Genomic DNA, 24327 nt, shown 5'->3' on the forward strand with positions numbered 1-24327 from the left:
TATCCGTTCATTAACACTTGGCGACAGACATAAATAATTCGGAAAATTTTAACTATGATAACTTCCTAACATATAAGTTTAAGTCATAGGTTATAGGTTTAAGATATAGGTTTTCGTTAAAAAAAAAAGTACATTCGCATTTTGCAGATGCACCGATGCACAAAAATGCATAAAATGATTTGCATATTATGTACTGTTTGATATCATTTAACTTTGACCTATAATATTTTTATCTATTTTCAACCGTTTAGAAGATACAGCCTGTTTAAGTAGGACACCCTATACACTTTTCATCTCCGAGTTCTCCAGGTAATTATATCTACGTCGAATTATGAAATTGGTAGAAGGCTGAGTCTGCAAAGTTATTTACTAGTTACGATGGTCCTCCTAGTCCTCATCCTTTCGTTTCTCGTTCATCTAACAAAATATCTGTCTTCAAATTCCTTGATTAAACGATCGTAGGCAAGTATATTTCTACCAGTTTCTCTCCCTCTCTCACACATACACATGCAAACATACATACACACACTATCTCTCATTGCAACAACTAATTAGAAATATCAAAGATATCCTAAGGAGAAACTTGTTCTCTCTTGTTTCACCGAATTACTTCCATCAACCACTTGCACCAGCAGCAGCAGCATCGTCGTCGTCGTCGTCGTCGTCGTCGTCTTCGTCGTGCTTAAGCAGTTACATCTACCTTTGATATTAATTTAGGAAAATTTGTTGAACAAAACCTTCTATCAGTTCACACCTATCCTCTCCGACTCGTTTATATATTTTGCTTGAATCATCCTGTACCTTTTGAACTTGCACTTTGCGTATCTCTTTTCTGTATTTCTGTGTTCATGTGTGTTTGCGCGTGCGTACGCACGTATGTGTGTACTGGCAGAATGCCGCTGTCAAGTGAGTATCTCAACGATAAATCACCAAGATGATCCTGGGGATCTATCTCACTTTATCTCTTTCTCTTTTTCCCCTTCTTTCTCTCTCACCCTCCTCTCTCTCTCCTCTCTCTCTCTCTCTTTCTCCCTTTCTCTCTTTCTCCCTCTTTCTCTCTCTCTCTCACTCTCTCTCTCTTTCCTTCTCTCTCTATCACTTTTTCAATATTTTGATTATCAGAAAGAAAGGCCAAATTGATTTAGACGAGTAAAAGTTATGGTTAAAAGTACGATACTAAAAAATACGAGACGATATACAAGACAATAAAAAAAGAAGTCCAATATTTTAAGGACATTTAGTACTCATCGAGATAATTAAAAAATGTCTAATTAATATAGCCATTATCCTTTCTTAAAATCAAGCCTTTCGATATAAATTAATTTTTATTATTTATCATAAATGAGTCCCTCGAAGGCATATTGAATTTACACATATTCCATTAGTAACATTTTTGCTTACTTTCATAATAAACTTATTCTGACAATCTTGAGCTAATATATTTCTATTGAACCTAAGCAATTTCCTCTGTATACATTCAAAATATTTCTAATAAACTCACTTACGATGTCAAACACTTAAAAAATAATAAAATTTAATTTACATCGAAAGGATTGATTTTATGATTTATGTTAATTAGAAATATTTTTATTAAATCATTAAAATACCGAACTCTTCTTTTCTATTTTATCACTTTATACATTTCTAAGAAGTGAAAATTCACATTGGAATTACACACATTTGTGATTCACATTGTCGATTCGTTATGAGTTTTTCTGTTATCCTACACCCTCCCCCATCCATCCATAATACTATCATATAACGATGTACGGTATCAAATCTGTGTATGTATGTGTATATATATATATATATATATATATATATATATATATATATGTATATGTATATGTATATCAATAGACAGAGAATAAACATCGATAGATAGAACAGTAGACGATCGAACGAACATTCAAATGAATTGTTTGGAATTACTGGAGATTAAACTATCAGTGAGTATGATAAAGTGGATAGAAAAAGATTTATCAAATAGTAAAATACGAATAAAAAAAAAAATAAAAAGAAAGAATAATCAAAAAAATATAAAGCTGAATATAATAAAGAGAAGTAATGAAAATTGAAAATAAACTCACATGCAAAAGAAAAATTCAATTGTAAAAAGAATATTAAAGTGATTGACGATTGTTAGAAATCACTTTATAATAATTGAAGATCACTATATCAAATTTATTACGCTATAATAAAAATCTATGACAATCAGTAGAAATAAAAAAAAAGAAAATAAATAATCGTCAGATGTGAAGTAATTGATTGTTTCACTAAAAAAGAACATTAATCAATTCATGACGTAATCGCATAGATTTTTTTATATAGATCGAAAGTATGTTTCGAAGAACACGCAAACGTAAATTAAATATTCTACCAAAAAATGGTTAAAATAAAGAAGTAAATGTGAGAAAAAAGCATAACAAAGTAAGATTATTATATTTTTTTATATAAAATATAAATTTTCATAAATCAATAATAATAAATTATTGACAGATAATAATTAGAAAAAATTAATAATACTAATGACAGTTTTGTCTCATGACAGTTTTGTCTCAAGTTGTGCAGTTATGAATGTTTAGATTATTTCCCTAATCAAAGTATAAAAAAGAAAGTATTCGCTCATTGTGATCATTGCGAAAATTATTATTGTTTAAATTACTTTAATTGTTATTGTTTAAACTATATCATCAATAAAATTATTATAAATATAATGAATAATTATTCACTATTATGATTTCAATAATATATCATTTATTATCATTAATTCTTTCAATTTATTATATATCATTAATGCATCAAAAGTTATTTTTTGTTATATAATTTATATAAAAAAATATATATATAAAATACATGTTTAATGTATAGATATAATTTATTTCTATTTATTAAAATTTATAATAAAATAAATTAAAATAAATAAAAATTTCGTCACTTTTCTTCTTTTCTTCCTTTTTCACTTTATATGATATCAAGGTCAGACCAGCTTTTGATGGTATTTTTAATTTATATTTTCATGACATATGTGACATATACTTTCGATATTCTTATATAATAAAAAAAAAATCTGTACGATTATATTTATTATATTACACGCGATTAATTGTTATTTCTTGTAAACGGCTGCAATAAGCTCGTTTGTACCAAGTATAAACATAAAAAACATAAAAAGAAAAATTAAAAGAAATTTATAGAACATTTACATATCTCTATGGTCGGCCGGTAAAATAGTATAAGTCAAAAATTTTCGTCAAAACAGGACAAATATGCTAATATATTCAACATCACTTATGGTATGTATATGGTATGTATATTTTGTAACTCTAATGGGACGAAACATATGTTATCAACTTTCACGTAGGAAAGCTGACACCTAACATCTGATGTTACATTGCAATTTAAATATCACAAATATTCCTCTGCAAAAGTTATAAAAAGAATATATTTAGTTATTGATTATTTTTTAATAATTTCTGTAATTGATTATTGAATATAATCATAATAATTATAATAATTAATCGATTAATCATTACTAAAATAAATCAGTTATCACAAATTACTAATTTCTAAATCTTTCAATGATTTAATCTATATTTTATCAGAATCATTAATATGTATTTGTACACTGAGAATTGTACAATATACTTATATTTATAAATTTCATCAAATCGCCTTAATTTTCGAATATTTGTACTATTTAATAGAACTTAATTTTATTATTGACTAATATACGTGATATGAAGATATATACGTAACACGAAGATGTTATATTTAAAATCTGAACAAAAATGAAATTAAAATATTTTCTATAGATACTCGTTGATAAAAAGAATGCTTTTTATAAATACGTAAATAATAAATATATATTTTCCAAAAAAAAGAAAAGAAAAAGTATTCATACCATTGTTATTAAAAATAAATTCGATTGATAAAATCGATAGATTCAATTGTAATAAAAAACAGAGTAATCATCACACAATTAATGATTATTAAATTAATCATAACATATTGATTATTTAATAATAATCGGTAATCATGATTAAATACACTGATTTTACATTAATCATAATTTTCGAACATCAATCAAATTATGTTTTGACCAAACTCCGAATAATAATAACAATTCAGATTAACATATACTCTTTTTATCAACCTACCAGAAATACGTATATATATCCTAGCGATATTTTTCTTTTCCTTTTTCCTTTTAATATAAGTAAAAATAAACGAAGAAAAGGTAAAAAAAAAGATAAAGTAATAGTGAAAAAGAAAGGGCAAAAATATTTTTGAAGTTGTAATCGTAAATATTTTTTACCCTTAGAAGAATAAATGTTTAACGAATAAAAGTATGTGGATCATGGTTTTTCGCTAGACGAAAAGTCGTGATTCAGTTTCATGAAATTCTTTCGACGTTTCTTCTTTCCCTTTCGTATATATCCGTCTGTTTTCGTCCGACAACGAAACAAAGTTAGATACCGAGAAAATTTGATTTGAACAATCGGGGAACTGTTGGGAAAACAAAATCCAAATAGTAAAAGAATTGTTCGAATCGTGGAATGGATTTCCATGGACGTCGACATGAGTATATTTTATATACATAGATAAGCAGAAAGAAAGGAACGTTCTTCCCCCGACAGTTCAAATTTCGTTCTTAAATTAGAATCGTATTTCGAGAACTAAAGCATCATTAGACAGAAACAAAACACGTCTGCATTAAAAGCACGTCTGCATTAAAAGCACGTCTTATGGGTTATTGTTTAGATTGAATTTTTCTTTGATATTATCACGATTGACGTTCGATTTGTGATGTTCGTTTTTATACAGGAGTAAAACTCGCATCAATTAGTGCAATCGATTTTTTCGACAGAGAAAATTTTCCAGAAACAAATTTTGATTATATTTGAACTGAAAAAAAAAAGTTTAAAATATGTAAGAAAGTTTGAGTTTTAATTTAAAATGAGGATGAATAGTTTAATATAGATAAAAACTTTTAAATTAATATTGTCTTTTTTCTCTCTTTTTATTTTGAACTCATCTGATCTTCTGTAAAATAGGTTTGTTGTTTAAATTGGATTATCCCTCGAAATGATTTTCGATTTGAGATGTTTGTTTTTACAAAAGGTGAAATCTAGATCAATCAGACCAATGGATTATTTTTTTTATAAATAAAAGTTTAGAGAAAAAGATTTGAAATATCGCTGATCTGAAAAAAAAAAGATATGAAATATAAAAGAGAGTTTGAAATTTAATTTCAAATGTAAATGAATAACTTAATATCGATAAAAAAATTTGAAATTAATATTTTCTTTTTCCTTTCTTTTATTTTGAACTCATTTGATTTTCTATAAGATAGTATCGTTTAGATTGGATTATCAATTCGTAATTATTACGATTGTTGTTCGATTTGAGATGTTTGTTCCCGATTAAAGATTCGGAACCGTAAAATTCGGACCGATCGGGCAATGGATTATTTTTTTACAGATAAAAGCTTCGAAAAAAAATTGAATTATTTTCTATTTGAAAAAATTTATCAAATGTGTGAAATAATTTGATATTTAATTTAAAATGAGAATGAAAAGAATAATATCGACAAAAATTAAGATAATTAATGTAGTATTTTGTTCTCTCCTTATTTTTCGAACTCTTCTAATTTACTATAAAACAGTATTATTTCGATTGAATTATTCTTCATAATTATCACGGTTAATTTGAAATGGTCACTTATACAGAGGACAAAATACGAATCAATCGGAGTAGTAAATAATTTTTTCACAAACAAAAGTTTCGAGAACCAATTTGAATTATCTCCGATCTGATAAAAATTATAAAGTGTATAAAACAGTTCGAAATTTAATTTAAAATGAGAATGAACAGCGTAATATCGATAAAAATTTCACAATTAATGTGGTGTTCTTTTTTCTTTTTTTCTTTTGAATTCGTCAGATTTGATAAAGAAAAATATTATTTATATTGAATTATTCTTCGAAATTATCACTGTTGATGTTCGCTTTAAAAGTTAAATCGTTCTTATAAAAACTAAAATTAAAAAAATATATATATATATAAAAATAAAAAAAAATATAAACATGATTTTCATTACATGCAAAAATACAGGCAAACATTTGAGCACTCTTCTTTCTCTCTCTCTCTCTCTCTCTCTCTCTCTCTCTCTCTCTCTCTCTCTCTTTCTCTCTCTCTCTCTTCCCTTCTTCGCCCTTCTCTCTTTCATTTAGAAAAAGAAAAAATGAAAAAAACAACAAATCATGAAAAATCAAACGAATGATATAAAATAACGATGAGCATCGTGATAAAGACATAAACTTAATAACTAATATAGTCTGTCTTAATACTCTGCATAATTTTCGAATCTCTCTTATTCTCTCTTTCTCTTTTCTCCCCCACTCTCTCCCCTGACTCTCTCGAGCACGTCCAATTCACCGCGAAGAAGACCGCGCACTCTGTGTATCGCGAACAACGCGATTAGTTCCTTTCCGCATAGAATGTAATTACGCGGAGGAGGATGAGGAGTAGTAATAGTAGTGTAGTAGTAGTAGTAGTAGTAGTAGTAGTAGTAGTAGTAGTAGTAGTAGTAGTAGTAGTAGTAGAGTAGTAATGGTAGTAGTAGCAGTAGTAGTAGTAGTAGTAGTAGTAGTAGTAGTAGTAGTAGTAGTAGTAGTAGTAGTAGTAGTAGTAGTAGTAGTAGTAGTAGTAGAGTAGTAATGGTAGTAGTAGCAGTAGTAGTAGTAGTAGTAGTAGTAGTAGTAGTAGTAGTAGTAGTAGTAGTAGTAGTAGTAGTAGTAGTAGTAGTAGTAGTAGTAGTAGTAGTAGTAGTAGTAGTAGTAGGAAGAGGAGGCGGAGGAGGAGGAGGAGGAGGAGGAGGAGGATGAGAAGGAGAAGGACGTACAGGACATGGAAGAGAGAAAGGGAGAAGAGTCGGGCGGGTCGATGAACTCGAAGGATGCAGTCGATGGGCACGTTTTCTCTCTCTCTCTTTCTCTCTCTCTCTCTCTCTCTCTCTCTCTCTCACACACATACAGACACACACACAACTCTCACTCGCACACACAAACACATAGACATAGATATAGTCTCCGTTACACACCTTTCCGAGTTCGGATCGATGGAGAGCCATTTCCAACGAGGCCACGGGACAAACTCGATCTCGAACGGAATTCAGGGTGTAAACGTACGAGTAGTCTCCAAGGAGACAGTGCACGAGAAGACCGAACGACCGGTGAACACGTTGAAAGAAGACGAAGAAGAAGATGAAGAAGAAAAAGAAGGATAAGAAGACAGAAATAAGAAGAAAAGGAAGATGCTTCGAAAAGTGTGCTCTCACTATGCCGCTCTGTTTGCCACGAGACTTCGAGGAGAGTCTCCATTTAATCCGATGTAATCGAAGAGAGCCAACCCTCTCCACTATCTTTACTTTATTCTCTCTCTCTTCTCTCTCCGCACTATATACTTTTCTATGTTATTCTCTTTCTTTCTCTTTCTATCTCTTTTTTGCTCTTTCTTTAGTATACACTCTTTCGTCGTTCTTCCTTTCCACTACTTTCTCTAGCCATGTACTTCTCTATTTATCTCTTTCTTTATCCTATCACCACCTTTCTCTCTCTCTCTCTCTCTCTCTCTCTCTCTCACTCTCTCTATTTTCCTCTCATTCATGGTAATCCCAAGGATAAAATCCCAAAGTGATTGCCTCCCTTTTTCTAGAAGCATCGTCGACCAAAGGAAAAGGTGGACGCTTCGGAATACGTCGAATCCGGTGGAATTGCAAAGTCGTGCCGTATCCCAACGTTACTGCCACTGCTACTATGGTTAGTAAAAAGAGTCAGGGTGTTATAGAGTGAGAGAGAGAGAGAGAGAGAGAGAAAGATAGGAGAGAAAACTAGTTGAAGTTCTAGACTGGACGAGAGTAGCCCGTAATCCGTGTCGAAAAGCAAACTAAACAGACCGGGACACAGCGAACGATGATCGAGGATAGTAGAAAAGAACCGGATGAAAACCGCTTTTCCTCGGCTACTACTATTTCTACCATTGCTATTACTACTATTACTATCTCGATGAACATTACGAAAAAGAACTTGAAAAAGAAGTTGCCCTCTTGTAATATCTTCCTACGGAAAAAAAGACAATATCTCGCATGATATTATTGGAAATAGTTTTTCTTTTTCGTCGTAGTAAAAGGTACGATGCTTCCCTTTTCTAAAAGATTTTAATTGGGATTTTGGTAATTAGGATAATCCTGGATCGTATTTTCGTTAATAAGGGGGAAGAAAGGACTTGGAATGATTTTGTTTTCTTTGGTAACGCTACGTTGCAAGTTGATTGTAAAATTTGCATGTTAAACGAATAAGTATAATGAAAATATAGGATTATGTGATATAGCGTTGGTGTACGTAGTATACAAATATATAAGGTGACCGTAGAGGAATGGAAATATATAGAAAATACATACGATGATAGAGAATGTACAATAAAGGTATAAAAGAAAATTATACAATACAAATATATAATTAAAATTGTACAATTAATATAAACAATAAAATTGTACAATCCAATGAAATTGTACATGGTTTAAAATCATACAAAAATCATACACGATAAATATCTACACGTAAACGGAGTAAAAATATCTGATAAATATTTATAGTGAGAATGTATAATTAAAGTGTATAATTTTATATGATAAAAAGAAAATATATAGATTATTATATATTCTTAACTTAACATATAAAATTATAATATTTTTCTAAGTTCAATAAGAGATGTTCTAACGTTGGAATCTTGTCATCACGTTAACTTGAGAATAAGAAGACAGTAGTTCGAATTAACCTATGCCCTAGGTCCTCTTTGTACGATGTTCTTGATGCGCGTCGAAAGGCTAGAATGAAATTGTTTCTCATCACGATACAGTGAAAAAGAACTAATCTTAGAGAGAGAGAGAGAGAGAGAGAGAGAGAGAGAGAGAGATATGAACAGAAGAGACAGAGAAAGAAGAAAAATATGGGCTTACTGTCGACACGTAGAGAAAAAGAAGAGACACATTGTATTTTCTCCGAGATTAAGAGCTTCGTTCATGTAGCAACAGAAAAAGAAAGAGAGAGAGAGAGAAAGAGAGAGAAAGAGAGAGAGAGAGAGATGTATTCGCGTTACCAACTTCCGAGTAAAGAGACTCCGAACGAGAAGTTTCTAGTTTTAAAAGAGTCAACATTTTTCTTCATGCGTTTCATTTAATTCACAACGCAAGGCAAGTTTTAAAAAAGAAATTTAATTAAATTAACTCAAGTTAATATATAAGAATAATGATTCTCGATTAAAGTTGACGCTTGTTTTCGTTTTATAATACTCTTTCGTTTGACAATCCATTCAAAGTTAATTGAAAATTATTTATTGATCATTATTAAAACTTTCGTTAGGAAAATATTGAGTTTACGATCTGATTAAAAAGACTATTCTTATTTTATGTTCTATTTTTTATTTAATACAAATTGTTACGCAAATTAATATTGAAAGTTGTAACTTGCTACATAAGACATTTATTCTTGAACTGCGATCAAATTCTTTTAAAAGAACGTATTAATTTGTTATATAAGTATTTAAAAAAAAAAGTACAATCTAAGCAATCTTCCAAATTGTATTTTATTGGTTTCTTAATTCGTATCTCTTTTAAAAGTATCTAGTAAATTTCTAGATGAAAGTAATAAGAAATATGATCAAAAAAAAAAGAAAAGAAAAGAAAAGAAAAAAGATATTCAATGTGTAATAATTATTAAATAACTTATTTGCGTTGAGGTTATTGTATTTTATTGATAATTAAAATTTGCTTTTCTTTGGTTAAACAATAAAATAATGATGATATCTTATACAATATGAACAATACGATGACATACTTTGTACGATTGAAAATAATTATAATATATTAGGTGGACCGGAAAGTAATTTCGCTTTCTTAAATTAAATTCAAACGAATAAATTTTTAACAAGTTTTTATTTTTAATCACAATCAAATATCGACATGCGCAGAAACGACATTACTTTCCAGTCCACCTAATACATATAATATACAAAATGTTATAAAGTTATGAATTTTATAAATGTTAATAAGATGAATTTACAACGAATCTGTTTTTATAAAAATATAAAAAATATCTATTTTTACAAATAATAAAAATAAAATTGATAATAATTTAATTGTTATTAATTACATAAATTGAACAAAAAATTGTCTCAATCTTATCTATTTTTTTTTTTAATATTTTCAAGGCATAAAATAAAATATGAATGAGTGTTTAGAAAAAGGACGTATGTTACATTTGGTAAAATTTACCAGAAGATCATAAAAACAATTTATTGGTCGCTATAACAGTAAATCTATTAAAAATGTTTATTCATTATTGAATTGTTATTTATTTTTTCTTTTGAAAACTGAAAGAAAGTTGTATGTTACATTTTATAAAATTTACGAGACAACATCAAAACAATTCTTTGCTCGCCGTAGCAGTGAAGTAATTTATTAACCGCAAACACAAATTTAAATATAAAACAATTTTTATTTTCATTAAAAAAATTTTTACTCATTACTGAATTATTATTTATTTGTCAAAATGAAAGAAGGTCGTATGTTACATCAGCTGATTCTTTAATCCATTCGTTTCCAATTACTATACTCATAACTAGTATACTCGTTGTATTTAAAATGTAGGCTAATGAAAAGTATTTTACTTCATTTGCAAGTCTTTTTTTTCATGCCACAGACATACATAAAAATAATATTAATAACAAAATTTATCAGAAAAATCTAACCTTTAATTAGAATTATCAATATTATGTTCGTACAGGATATTCCAAAAAAAAAATGGTACTACAAGAATACGAAATAGAAAATTTACAGAAATGGAAATATTGAATATAATCATATAATTTGATTTGGCAAGCGAATGCGTTTATTGTTACAGTGCGAGTAATAAATTGTTTTTTTTCTTTCTTTTTTTTTAATATCTAACATACGCCTCAATTCTAGATACATTCATTCATATAATCTATAAATTTTCTTTCTACACATTTCGTTCCTCGATCAATATAATAGAACAGAATAAAATATTATATAATCTTTATCGTTTCTCACAAATTCATTGTAACAAATATGATAGTTAATTTAATATACGTGATGTTCCAAAAATCATGATGATAAGGGAGGTCTAAAAAGAAAATATATATAAAGTTCTCCAATTACATAGTTGCCCAATTCGTTACTATTTTCAAGTTAAATATATTTATACCATATACAGTTGCCGCTACGTGGTCGTTGTATCTTAATCCCATAAATTTCTTTCTATAGGATTACTTTAAAAAACAAATTTACTCTATAAAATGTCGGAACGAGGATAAACTTCGCGAAAACATTCGAATTGTAATGATTAATCAAGACAGCCATTAATTACGAAACTTATCATAAACTTGAAAACGTCGAGGAATCGGATAATTATATATAAGCCTTTTTCTTTTTTTCTTTCGTTGGAAATAATCTCCTCTCTGATATGATCTACGATTTTCCGAACACCCCATATTTACTATTAGATGTCATTCGTATTGAGTAATTCAAAAAAAGAAAAAAAAAATACAAAATTAATGAAATCAATGGTAACCAGTAGTTACATATACGATAATTCTTATAAAATTAAACATACAGATCATATGAGTATTTAAAAATTATGAATGAATCGTTTTTTATTAGTCGATATTGAAATCAAATCTAAATTCAAGTAATTAATATATCTATCGCCTTAACTTCATTTCCAAATCGAAAATTGCAATTATTCGTTGAAAAAAAAAAGAAAAAAAAATTAAATCTGTTTTAAATGTAATAAATGTTAAATAAATTTTAAATATATTAAATATAATAAATATAAAAATTAAATATATATATATAAATAAAAAATTAAATTAAATAAATAAAATTAAAAATGAGCAATTGTAAAAATTGGAGTCTGTATTTACGCGACAAACGAAACATAGGTAAGTATAGTTACTTAGATATAACCAGATTCGAAAAAATTCGCGTTAATCTCGAGATCTATCATGTCGGCTCGAGGTTTTCAAGACTAACGAGGCAATCAAGGTGACTTTACTTATACACCATCACGACCGGCTTGGAATGGAATCGTTTCTTGTCACGAGAACAGGGTTTAACGTTACCGTCAAGGTGCGAGATAGCGCGCGGAAGTCGTAGAAAATACTCGAGATACGAAATAACGTTTTGCCGAGTTCAGTTCGGCCTTTATGCGTGTGAGAAACAAGACGAACAAATATAAGAGACGCTGGAAAACGATTCGACTTGAAAGAAAAAAAAAAGAAGAAGAAAAGGAAGAAAAAAAGAGAAATAAACACGATTATATAAATTATCACCGTGAAATCGACCGATAAAAGTCGTTTCTCTTTGTTGTAAAAGAGATTATGCAACAAAAATAACAAAAAAAAAAAAGAAAATACACAATTAAATAAAAGTTTCGATTAAATTGACAAAAAGATACGCGAGAAATTAAATTAATGCGAGTAGGTCGATTTCATAAGTAAATAATTAGTTCATGATTCTTCGTTCAAGGTAAAAGAAAGGAGAGAAGAAAGGAAACAGAAAAAAAAACAAACAAAAAAAAAAGAAAAACAAAAAAAAAGAAGAAAAGAAAACAAGGAGAGAAAGTTCAAAGGTTGAGCACGATTCCTGTGAAGATCGATAAGCGACACCGTTAAATAATGGCTAAGTGACGGTATAATGAGAGCAACGCATGTGACAGGGTCAGGTCATGTCTGTTAAAGGGAGATAGAAAGAAAGAAAAAAAATTTTTTAAATATAAAATATAAAAGAACAAAACAAAAAGTCGAGAAGTCGAGGCACGACTGCGGGGGAAGGGAAAGAATGTCACACATCGATAAACTTTGTAATAAGAACAACCGTTCTAATGACGATGAGATTGCGATAATTACGATGATAATGATAATGGTAATGACAACGATGATGATGATGATGATGAAAGTATACGGTAGACTTGTCTTTCTAGATCCTAAAGGATAAAAACTTAAAGATCGAGGGATTAGTTTTGACCTGGTATACCTAAGTAAGATAACGATCATTATAATTCTATAGATGTATATACAGGGCGTTCTATAATTTATCATAAACGCTGTGCATCTGATGATAAAGAAAAGAAAAAAAAAAATAATAATAATAATAATAATGTCGAAAGTGCAGAATAATATTTGGTTTTTGATTAACTTTTCATAATTGACTTTTTTCGAAATCAAATTATAGGCCTATATTTTCTTTTTTTATTTATTAACGTTAGAATAGAATTTTTTTATCTTTTCTTTTTAAATCTTCTTGAAAATAAAAATATCAAATTATTAAAAGATATATCCTTGGCCATAAAAAAAGATTTCATTCTTTCATTCAATTTCCATTAATTATAATATATGGTTGTGTAATAATTATTTTTTTTTAAAACCATTTTTAAGCATCTTGCTAAAAAAACAGTATTCTATATTTTCAACTCATTATTTTCACAGTTGTTTTCACTCATTGTTTACAAAAAATTTCAAGTAAAAATCTTTACCAGTTAGAAAATATCCATCCCGTATATAGTGACTAGCTTGATCTTTTCTAAATTGATTGCCTTGTTTAGACCATAATTATTCAAAAGTAATAATAATTTAAAACGTTGATAAAAAAAAGGAGAGAAATATTCAAGCGTGAGAGTGAGAGAGAGAGAGAGAAAGAAATAAAAATAAACATAAAAATAAAATATAATACTCATTTATATGATAATAGACACGTCGAATCATACGTGTCGTTTTATACGAAGAAACAACTATTGTAAATACTAGTGAAAAAACCAATTCAGAGGAGAATATTCAGACCAAGTCAAAATGTCTGCACCTTTCTTATAGCATTATAAAAGCAGATAGCCAAACTGCTGTTCGTAGATGCAGCTGGCAATGCACATTGGTTGCAGTTGAGTCGGTAGCCAATTACGTGAGGATAGTGAATTAACCGCCAGTGAAAACGTTGCGATTGTAACCCTTCAGAAATACGCATGACGCGCGAAAAAAGTCTACCATTGTTCTCAATGGTCTTTTCTTCCCTACTCATTCTCTCTCTCTCTCTCTCTCTCTCTCTCCCTCTCTCTCTCTCTCTCTCTCTTTCTTTCTATCTTTTTCTCTCTCGCTCTCTATCTTTCTCTCTTTCTGCGCGTATGATCCAAGCGCAACTAGAGAAAACGTTATTATATCTTTCTCGTCGAATTAAACCGTGCGTTTAATTACTCGTACCTACAATTCGTATAAAAAATATTTGTTATAACAAAAAATATAAGAAAAGTATGGGAGAGAGATAGAGAGAGAGAGAGAGAAAGATTGAGAGAGGTAAAAATTAGATCGTTTGAAATTAATTTGCAGAATAGAAATTTATAAGCTATTTGTTCGTTCATGCATTCAAATTCATTAATTTTTTTTTTAACATTAGTGCGATGAAAATCTCATTGCGGCGTCATCTTTCTTAATTACTTGGCCTCTCTCTCTCTCCCTCTCTCTCTCTCTCTCTCTCTCTCTCTCTCTCTCTCTCTCTCTCTACCTATTTTTTCGATTTTTCTTTAATCCACACAAAAAAATGTATAATTTTTATATACCCATACATAAGTATATTTCAGTATAAGTATGTGTATAGGTTGGAAGATACGTAGAGGTAAATATGGGCAAGTCTTCATTTAACTTGCAAACAAAGCTAATTCATAGAGCACATTTAAGCCGATCGCGAGTAGAGAAGTTCGTCGACTCTCTTTTCTCTCTCTCTCTCTCTCTCTCTCTCTTCTCTCTTTTTCTCTTTTTCTTTTTTTCTCTTCCCATGAGATACTCAACCCAAGGCTATAGGATGCCGACTAAATGAGAGAATAAATGTGAGATACGGGGTTGCAGCCGCGCTTATTCGTTTTTACCTTTACTCGTTCAAGCCTCTCTTTTCTATTTCTTTTTCTTTCTCTATTTCTCTCCCTGACCCCCCTTCCCTCTCACTTTTCTCAGGAAATTCGTTGCTCATTAATAGAATTCGAATTAGAATCAGAGTGAAACTTCAATGAAAAAAGTTGATATATAATCCATTTCCGACATATTACATTATTCACATTATTATTATTCACTTAATATGTAATCGTATAATTTTTGCACCATAGATTATTATCGATCGATAATAATAGATCATTTTTTAACAAAAAAACACGCGTGTCTTATGGAGCTTCATTGTTAGACTAATTGATACGACGGATCCAGGTGGTGCCCGTTAAAATCCCTTCCGGAATAGCTAATCACAAAAGGCAGAAGGAAGAGAAGAAGGAGGAGAAGGAGGAAAAGAAGGAGGAGGAGGAAGAAGAAGAGGAGGAGCAAGAGGAGGAGAAGAAGGATGAGGAGGAAAAGAAGAAGAAGGAGAAGGATGATGATTGGTACGATTTCGGGCTGATTGTGAGAACGAGAAAGAAAACGAAATGGATCTGCTTACTCGCCTCCTGGCACCGCTAATTAAACCCGGAGAACTGCTCGCGCGTATTATTCGACTTAATTGGAGGCCGATAACCCTTCGGCTCCAACGATTAAGGACGAAGATGAAAACGACGACGACGATAGTGGAGGTAAAGCTTTCGAAAAAAAGAAGAAAGGATTTAAGAAATAAGAAAGTGCTTCGTAATTAAATGATATCTCGTCATCGAGATATTTCAAACGATGCTTTTTATTTTTATAATAATAAATTAGAGCATAAAAATATTGTCAGACTTTTTCTTTTTCTTTTTCTTTTTCTTTTTTTTTCTTTTTAATCGACTTACCTCTTAAAAAAGTAAATTATACATGCTGCACGAGGTCGTAAAACATGAGCCAACTTTAAAATTTATTTGTTAATATGTTCTCATTTGTTTATTATTCCATTTTTCTTTCGATATTATTCATGTTTATTATCTGAACCAATAAAATCTTTTTTTCGAATTAAATAAAAATGTATTTTTTATTATATTTCGTTTATACTTATCATAAAGACTTAATTACAGATTTTTTTTCTGCTATTTTTATTCATTACTTTTATTCCTCATTATCCTTATTTATCAAGGTAATCCAGATTATTTTATAAATGGAAAATTAATAATTATTTTAATATACATTGAACTTGGATACTTTTAAATTTACCTACCAAATTCTATCAACAATATCAAATAAACTAAAGAATGATTTAATAACTTTATCAACTATCTAATAGTATTCTATTAATTTTTATTTTTATAACTAACTCCTAAATATATCAAAATTTAATACTTTTCCTTCAAACATTCTTTAAAATCGTCCCTTTTTTTATATGTATATAAATACGGCTAAAGAGTATAACAATTTATTAAAAATTTTTTTTATTTATTCGATCATTAATTTTTAATTTTATTTATTCGTTCATTTTCAAACGATCGATTAATTTCTAATTAAGTTTTGAAATAAATATCTATATTGTCATAAAATGATATCGACACGAAACGAATAAAAGTATTCAACATTTAAATTAATACAAAAACGTGATATAATACTTATTCTACATATTCTAATCTCCCTTGGACTCATTCCCTCCCATCCCCCTAATTCCATTACCTCATGAACATTAATTGAATGTGCAAACGTGTAATTCAACCTGTTCGGAATTGGCGCGCTTATGGAAATCATCGAAGCGGTACAAACGACGATCTGGGGCCCCAATCTTTTAAGAAGGCTTTAACGGAGTTTCGTTGATTTCGATTATCCTTATAGATCAATTAAAAAAAAAAAAAAAAAAAGAAGGAAAATATATATATACGCGAGAAGGAGAAGGAGAAAAGAGATTAAGCGAACGTGTTTCCGGTTCAGTTTAAAATTCATGCACATAACGAAAAAAATTTTCGACCTCTCTCAAAAAAAAAAAAAATAGAAAAAAAAATAAAATAAAAAGAAGAACGAAGAAAAAAAGAAATCCCCGTTCTCCTTCCTCTTCCTCTAAAAAAAGAAATCAACCCACCCTTCTTCACTCGAGAATTTACGATCGCACGCACGCTTTTATACTAATTTAGCCTGCGTGAAAGGCGCACAAGCCCTTCCCTCACCTACCCCTCCGACAAAAAAAAGAAAAAAGAAAAAAGAAAAGATAACTTTCACATGCATTATGCAAAAAGAGACTTCCTCAGGTATTCTCACCGTCACGCCAAAGACGTTCCACCACCTTCTCCTTTTCGTCGTCTTCCGGAACACGATCGCAATGCCAAAATTATGGAGGAGAGCAGACTGGAAGATAGTGATCTATCACGGACAGTGGACTATGGCGCGTGTGCATTACTATCTTCCAAAAATTCGTTAAATAATTTTTTACGACATATACGCACGTAAAAATATAATACAAAAAATGCAACGATAAAATACATATCATGAGAAGTAATGTTTATTTTTCATCCTATGAGTTGAAATTATTTTTCTATAATTTATATCTACCGATTTATTGTCAACTCCGACTAGATTTTTTTATTTTTATTTTTGTTTTTTTTTTAATTTCTTTAAATGTTTTTTAAATTCTTTAAATTTTCTTTTTGTTTTTATATATCACTATCTCGCGGATAAATACACAATACATATAGTTCACTTTAAAAGGGAATATTTCAATAACACGAATGTTTTCTACCAATTTCTACTGTTTTATTGTATGAATGAAGTGTCATATAAGAGATTGGCTGAATCATAATTCAAACAATTAAAATATTGACTATAGAATAGAATTATTTTTCTATAGTACTTTCTGAGATACTAATAAGAAATAAATAAATATTAAAATTACGAATTGAATTTTTGCTTTTAAATTCTCTTTAACAATTTCTTAATTAGTTTAGAATTAATTTTCCGTGTTTCGCCTTACGTTCATATCAATATACAATATTTAATGTTAAATACAAAGATAAATATGTCGAAAACTCGTAATTCATATGATAAGTATGATATATTATTTAATATTATATATATATATATATATATATATATATATATATATATATTATAAATAAAAAAAATATATATAAACCTTATGAAACGGTACGTAAATTTCGAATCAACCTTTCTTTACACATACATACACACATACAAAATCACAACCACACCTATATATATATATAAAGAGACAGATAAAGATAGACAGAGCAAGATACCAACCGCAGCAGAGATCCGGCCTGTGTATACATTATTCTCCGATTACACGAAACACGAGGCGTCTCGTATTGTTTCAGCAACATGAGTGAGCCGGTTTCCGCGTGCCAGACGTGGCAATATATCCAGGAAAGTTGTAAAAAGGAGTTACAAAAAAAAATGAAAGAAAAGAAAAGAAATCGACGAAACAAAACCAAAATTCCTGAAAATAATATATCTTATAAACAAAAAAAAAACAAAACAAAAGAGAAAAAATAGAAAAAAAAATAAAAATGTATATCTTTCTTTCTTTCCTTTTCTTTTTTTACAAATCCTCTATAGTCCATCTTTTTTGTACACGCAAAAGAAATTATTTAATATATAACTTATAGTGCAATTTAAATTAACATTATCTAATTATACTACTATACCAATTATGTACTAATATAGCTTGTGATTGTAGCTAACAAACGTGTTAACGTTCGAATACGAATTTTAAAAATTAGTTTTGTGAAAAAAAAAAAAAAGAAGAAAAGGATCATAAAATGTGAATTAAAAAATATAAACATACTAGGTAACTTCGACGTTACACGACGTTATAAAGGCTTAACATCATTTAAATTAGTTCGCTAATTTTTTTCTTTCTCATTTTTCCCCTATCCGTTGAACGATCTTCACGCTGGAAACGACAGCTTGACGAAGATAAAAGATAAAAACAGGGAGGAGTAAGTAAAAGAAGAAGAAGAAAAAGACGAAAAAAGAATAAGAGAAGTAAAAAAAAAAGAAATCCCTTCAGATAACCGGAAGCGAATAGCCGTGAATATCGGCATGAAAGATCAGTTATCGATAAGATATCGCAGAGTACGAGAACACGCGAAAAGAGGAAGAGACACGTTGGCAAAGTGGAAGAAGGGGAAGAGTAGCATACGCCCTTCCAAAATGCGTTGCTTCAAGGGACAGCTACGACAAAACGCTTTTACATTTATCGTCCATGCCGTCGCAATTACCTGTGATACGGCTTACACCGGTTGCAATTATCATGTGAAACAAGGTTCGTGCGAGAGAATCGTAAGGAGATTTAGTCGCGTGCGAGGGCGACCGAGACAAATGATACCCCATTTCTCTCTCTTTCTCTCTCTCTCTCTCTCTCTCTCTCTCTCTCTCTCTCTCTCTCTCTCTCTCTCTCTCTCGTCTTCTTACGCAACTCTATATAATTTCTTTTATTCTACATATATACGATTTATAAGACTTTTATTAGTACCATATGATTTAATTGGTAATAAGTACCTTGTCGAACTTACAATCATCTTGTAATAGATATTAATGAAAATTTAAAGGAGAGAAAATTAAAGTGATTATTGTATTAGGAATTTATCAAAATAATACTATATATATATATATATAGTATTATATATATATATATATATATATATATATATATATATATATATATTAGTTAATATTATCAATAATTTATTAATATTCATTAATAATATTTTTATTGTTATGTTTTATTTCCATTATTATATATATATATATATAAAACATTTTATATATATATATATATTTTTTTTTTATTGAATATACACTATTTCTAGGTAAGACGACTCGGTCTCATATTTTGTAGATACATTGTAGATATAGTCCAATTTTTAAATATTTTTGGTGGTACTCACAATTATTAACAAAACTCATAAGCAATACTATTTGTTTGCTTTCAATTAAGAAATTAGGTAAATTATTCGTAGTATAGAAATTATGTAAATATTCTCAAAAATTTTCTATTTTTTCTTTAAATCATAATTCACTAATGATTTACGAAACAATAATGACCTTTTCTGAATACTATGCATCAATATAGTATTCAAAGGTTATGTTCATATAATAGTTCGATGAGATATTGTTGTAATAATATTGAAAAAAAAAGTGAATCATCACTTCTGGAATACTTTCGGAATAGATGGTTTGACTTTTTCGGGGATAGTTGATGTATCGTAAAATTATACATTATTACTTTCTTATGACTTCACTCGGCTGTCTACGGAGGATTTTTATTCTTTGTGTTAATCATTTTTTATAGTCTATTATCGGTTTTTTTAATCAAGAATAACCACTAAAACAACTGAACAAAGAAAAATGAAGAACCAGAGCCTGTTTCTCCTGATTGTTCGCAAGCTATTAATAAAAGGACTCACAGTGACAGACACGCCATACGCAATGCTAAATAAAATTAATCCAATTCACAATAAATTATCAGGTGTAGCTCAACGAATTAGAAAACGTAGGGAGACATTTCAAAAGATAAAAATAACAAACCGTGCTAAAAATTCAGATAAATCCAAAGATAAATGTCTTCCTTACGAAAGATTCATTTACGGATGAAAATTTTTCATAGTTTCTAATCCAAAAATTTGAAAAAAATTTTCCGGTAGAAGATAATGCTTAATATGTCGGCTATAATATATTGGTATAGTTATACATCGAAACAAGACGACTAAATTCGATGTGTAAGATGTGATAAATGATTTCAAAAAGTATCTTTAACATTTTTAGATTTATGCGTATTTCTATAAAGAAGTTTTATCCAAACAAAAAAAATAATTATTTTTCTGGTTATATTCAAAATCTTTATTTTTACTTGGGCCATGAAATCTTGAATTATGTATCATCTAAAATGAACAAATCTGATAAAATGGCCTTTTGCATGGGATACGATTTCTTTTTTTTTCTTTTTTACGAAAACCCAGGATTATTTTTATGATATTATAAGTCCTCATGTATCTATTACTATTACTACACACACACACACACATATATATACATATATATATATACATACATACATACATATATACATATATATATATATATATATATATATATATATATATATATATATACTATATATTTACTATATATTCATATGTATATATATCTACATACGAGCACGCGCGCGCGTGTGTGTGTATGTGTATATGTATATTTTTTGTCTTCGGATATCAATGAAATTCACGATATAGTAAAACTTTAAAAAAAATTTCGGCCATTAATCACCTTATTTATATAATGAATGATTATTCATATCATTTTTCTATTCTTTATTTTAATCTTTTATCGATTCTTTTAATGATTTAGATATTGATCAAATAAAAAAAGATATATATATTTATATATATATATATATATATATATATATATATATATTTTATTATTTATATACTATATATATTTATATATTATATATTATATATTATTATACATATTATCATATATTATATATATATACATATTTTTTATTTTTTATATTTATATATATTTAATATACTTATTTTAAATAAATATATATAAAAATATCTATATTATTGAAGATTTAAAACATTATAAAAAGAATAAAACGAACATTAGAATTAATCATTAAACAAATCAAATAAATAAAAATAAATTGCTCGAAATAAAAAAAAAATGAAAATATAATAAAAAAAAGTGACGATCATTTGTCCCGTTATTTCTTGTGATCAGTTATAGTGTTATCTTTTTCTTTTCTTTTTCTTTTCATGACTTTCGACAATGATATATCGAAGCAACCGATATTCTCGAAGTTATAGTCGATATGCATATCAGCTTTTATATTACTTCCTCTCATTTCCTCTTCTTATCCTGGCCATTTGACAAGCGCACGAGCGAACGACGACCCGATGACGACAGGGAGAACCAAACCTGTTATTACGCGCGCGCCAACAAACTTGCTCTCTTCGGGTTGGCACAACCGCTTTTGTATCGATAATTAGACGATCTTTGATATCGTTATGTATCATAAAACTGACCATTTAAATGTATATAGTGAAAACATTTAAATAAAAATGTCTGAACGTCCTACAATTAGTGTGCTTACGATTAGAAAATGACAGGAATATTTTTTTAATTAAAAATAATAATTTGCCAAACTTTTTCTTAAAATTATCATTTTATTTTTTGTTTCCTTTTTGTACTACTGAAAGATCTTGTTTAATGATAAACATAACAACGATATACAAATGTTTCTTTTTAAATACATCACGTTGTATAGAATTGATCATAAAATGCAAATTCATTTTTTTATTTTCATGTTTGAAAATTTGATGATAAAGAAATTTATTAGAAAAATATTAAACAAAGAAATATTTTTGTATACAATTCGTGTTAATAATTATTATGTACTCCTTCATTTTTTTATGCTAAAGTAAAATCCACAATTTAGCTAAAGTAATAAATAAAATAAGATAGATACCATCATACTTTTCCATTATGGATATCAAATATTTTATATTTTACATAAACTAATTCTTTTAAATTATTGAGTAATTATTTATTACATAAAAGCAATAACTCTATATCCATCCAATAGATTCGAGTTAATAATATCTCGAGATAGATTGAAGTTATAAGAAAAATTTATTAAAAGAAATTTGCATTAACCTTAATCAACAACAAAGTGCATGTAAAAAATTTTTTGTTTACTTGTGATTTTTTCGTTTTACGAATGTCGATACAGTGTGTTTTTATAAGAATATCTGTAACTTCTTTTTTCCTTACATATTTAGTATAATCAATCATTTGCAATCAGAATCACTTCTTGCAAAAAATTGCTATTATGTATCGTTGAATTGAAGGAGTGGTTGATTCATTTCGATGTAACCTACTTCAAAACAATTGTTCTTTTAGACCTTAATTCTTTTAGTTCCTTAGTCCAACAATTGTTCTTTTATCAAATTGTGATATAGAAAATCAATTACTCCAATACTTAAGATGCCAATTATCTCGTAAACGATATATAGTAGTAATTTATTTTATCTAATATCATTTTAATCACAAATTGGTACTATTGCATAAATATACTACCAAAAAGAAATATATGTATCCATTAAAAAAAAAGAAAAAAACTATGTCGATCTTCATAATTCGAAAAAATCGCAAATAAAAGAAAATATAATTTTTACATGTCATTTTGTAGTTGACTCAATGGAAATTTTTGCTTAATAAACTTTCTCATAACTTAAAACTTCAAAACTCTGTATACAAGGTATCCCACGCAACTGGAACAGGCTATATCTTTCAAACAATTAAAAATAGAAAAAACTATTATACGTCAAAGATAAATAATATTAAATGGTGCATAATATTCAAATAATTTGATACACTTTTTTGAATTGGCACATCAGATAAATGCAAATGTTTTCTTTTTTTAAACGCAAACAAATTTTTTTGTACCAGTTGATGCAGTTTTTTATAGTCTACATAAAAGTATCAATATACTTTTGTCTGAAACTACGTTAGGAAATTATCTTAGGGACACAAACCTATGTCATGGGTCCGATTACTCGTGCTCGTATTAGAACCGTGAGACTTTAGGGACTTAAGTCAAAGTAAGCAGAGACACTGTAAGTAAAATACACGAACAAAAATTAAAAAGAGAGGTGTAAGAACACATGACCGTAAACAAAGAGATGAAAGATAATCATATATATAACCATATATATATATATACACACACACATACATACACATATGTATGTATGCATAAATTGATTGATTTCTATTGAAAAGAAATATATATGTATGTCTAGTGAAAATTATCAAGAATGTTTCGTAAGAACTTGTGTGAAAATATTTTTTTTAAATTCAATTTTATATTAGACATATCAATTATATTTAGACGTATTAAATTAATCTTAGGAGAGCAATTATAAGAGCGATAAAAGATACTTTGCGTCTTTAATAATTTTACTATACTAAAATTCCTGCACAAATACACACACATTTTATTATCTATCACAAATATACATATACATATACATATACATATACATATACATATACATATACATATACATATACATATACATATAATATATATATATATAATATATATATAACATATATATATATATATATTATATATATATAATATATATATAACATATATATATATATATTAAATTTTTATAATTATTAAATTTAAATAAACTCTATTAGCAAGCACGAATATTATCGGAATGTTAGGATAAATAACCAGAAAATTGATTTGGTCGATTATATTAATAAATCAAAAACGGGATAAAGTAATAA

General features: G+C 28.4%; 1 protein-coding gene across 5 annotated transcripts in view; it reads right to left on the reverse strand.

The window, feature by feature from the left end:
* The window catches only part of LOC124424326 (protein tincar), a 225844-nt gene that overhangs the window by 142113 nt on the left and 59404 nt on the right, over nt 1-24327 (reverse strand). The gene's annotated exons all lie outside the window — the stretch shown is intronic.

Source organism: Vespa crabro, chromosome 5, assembly GCF_910589235.1.
Source record: "Vespa crabro chromosome 5, iyVesCrab1.2, whole genome shotgun sequence".
NCBI lineage: Eukaryota > Metazoa > Arthropoda > Insecta > Hymenoptera > Vespidae > Vespa > Vespa crabro.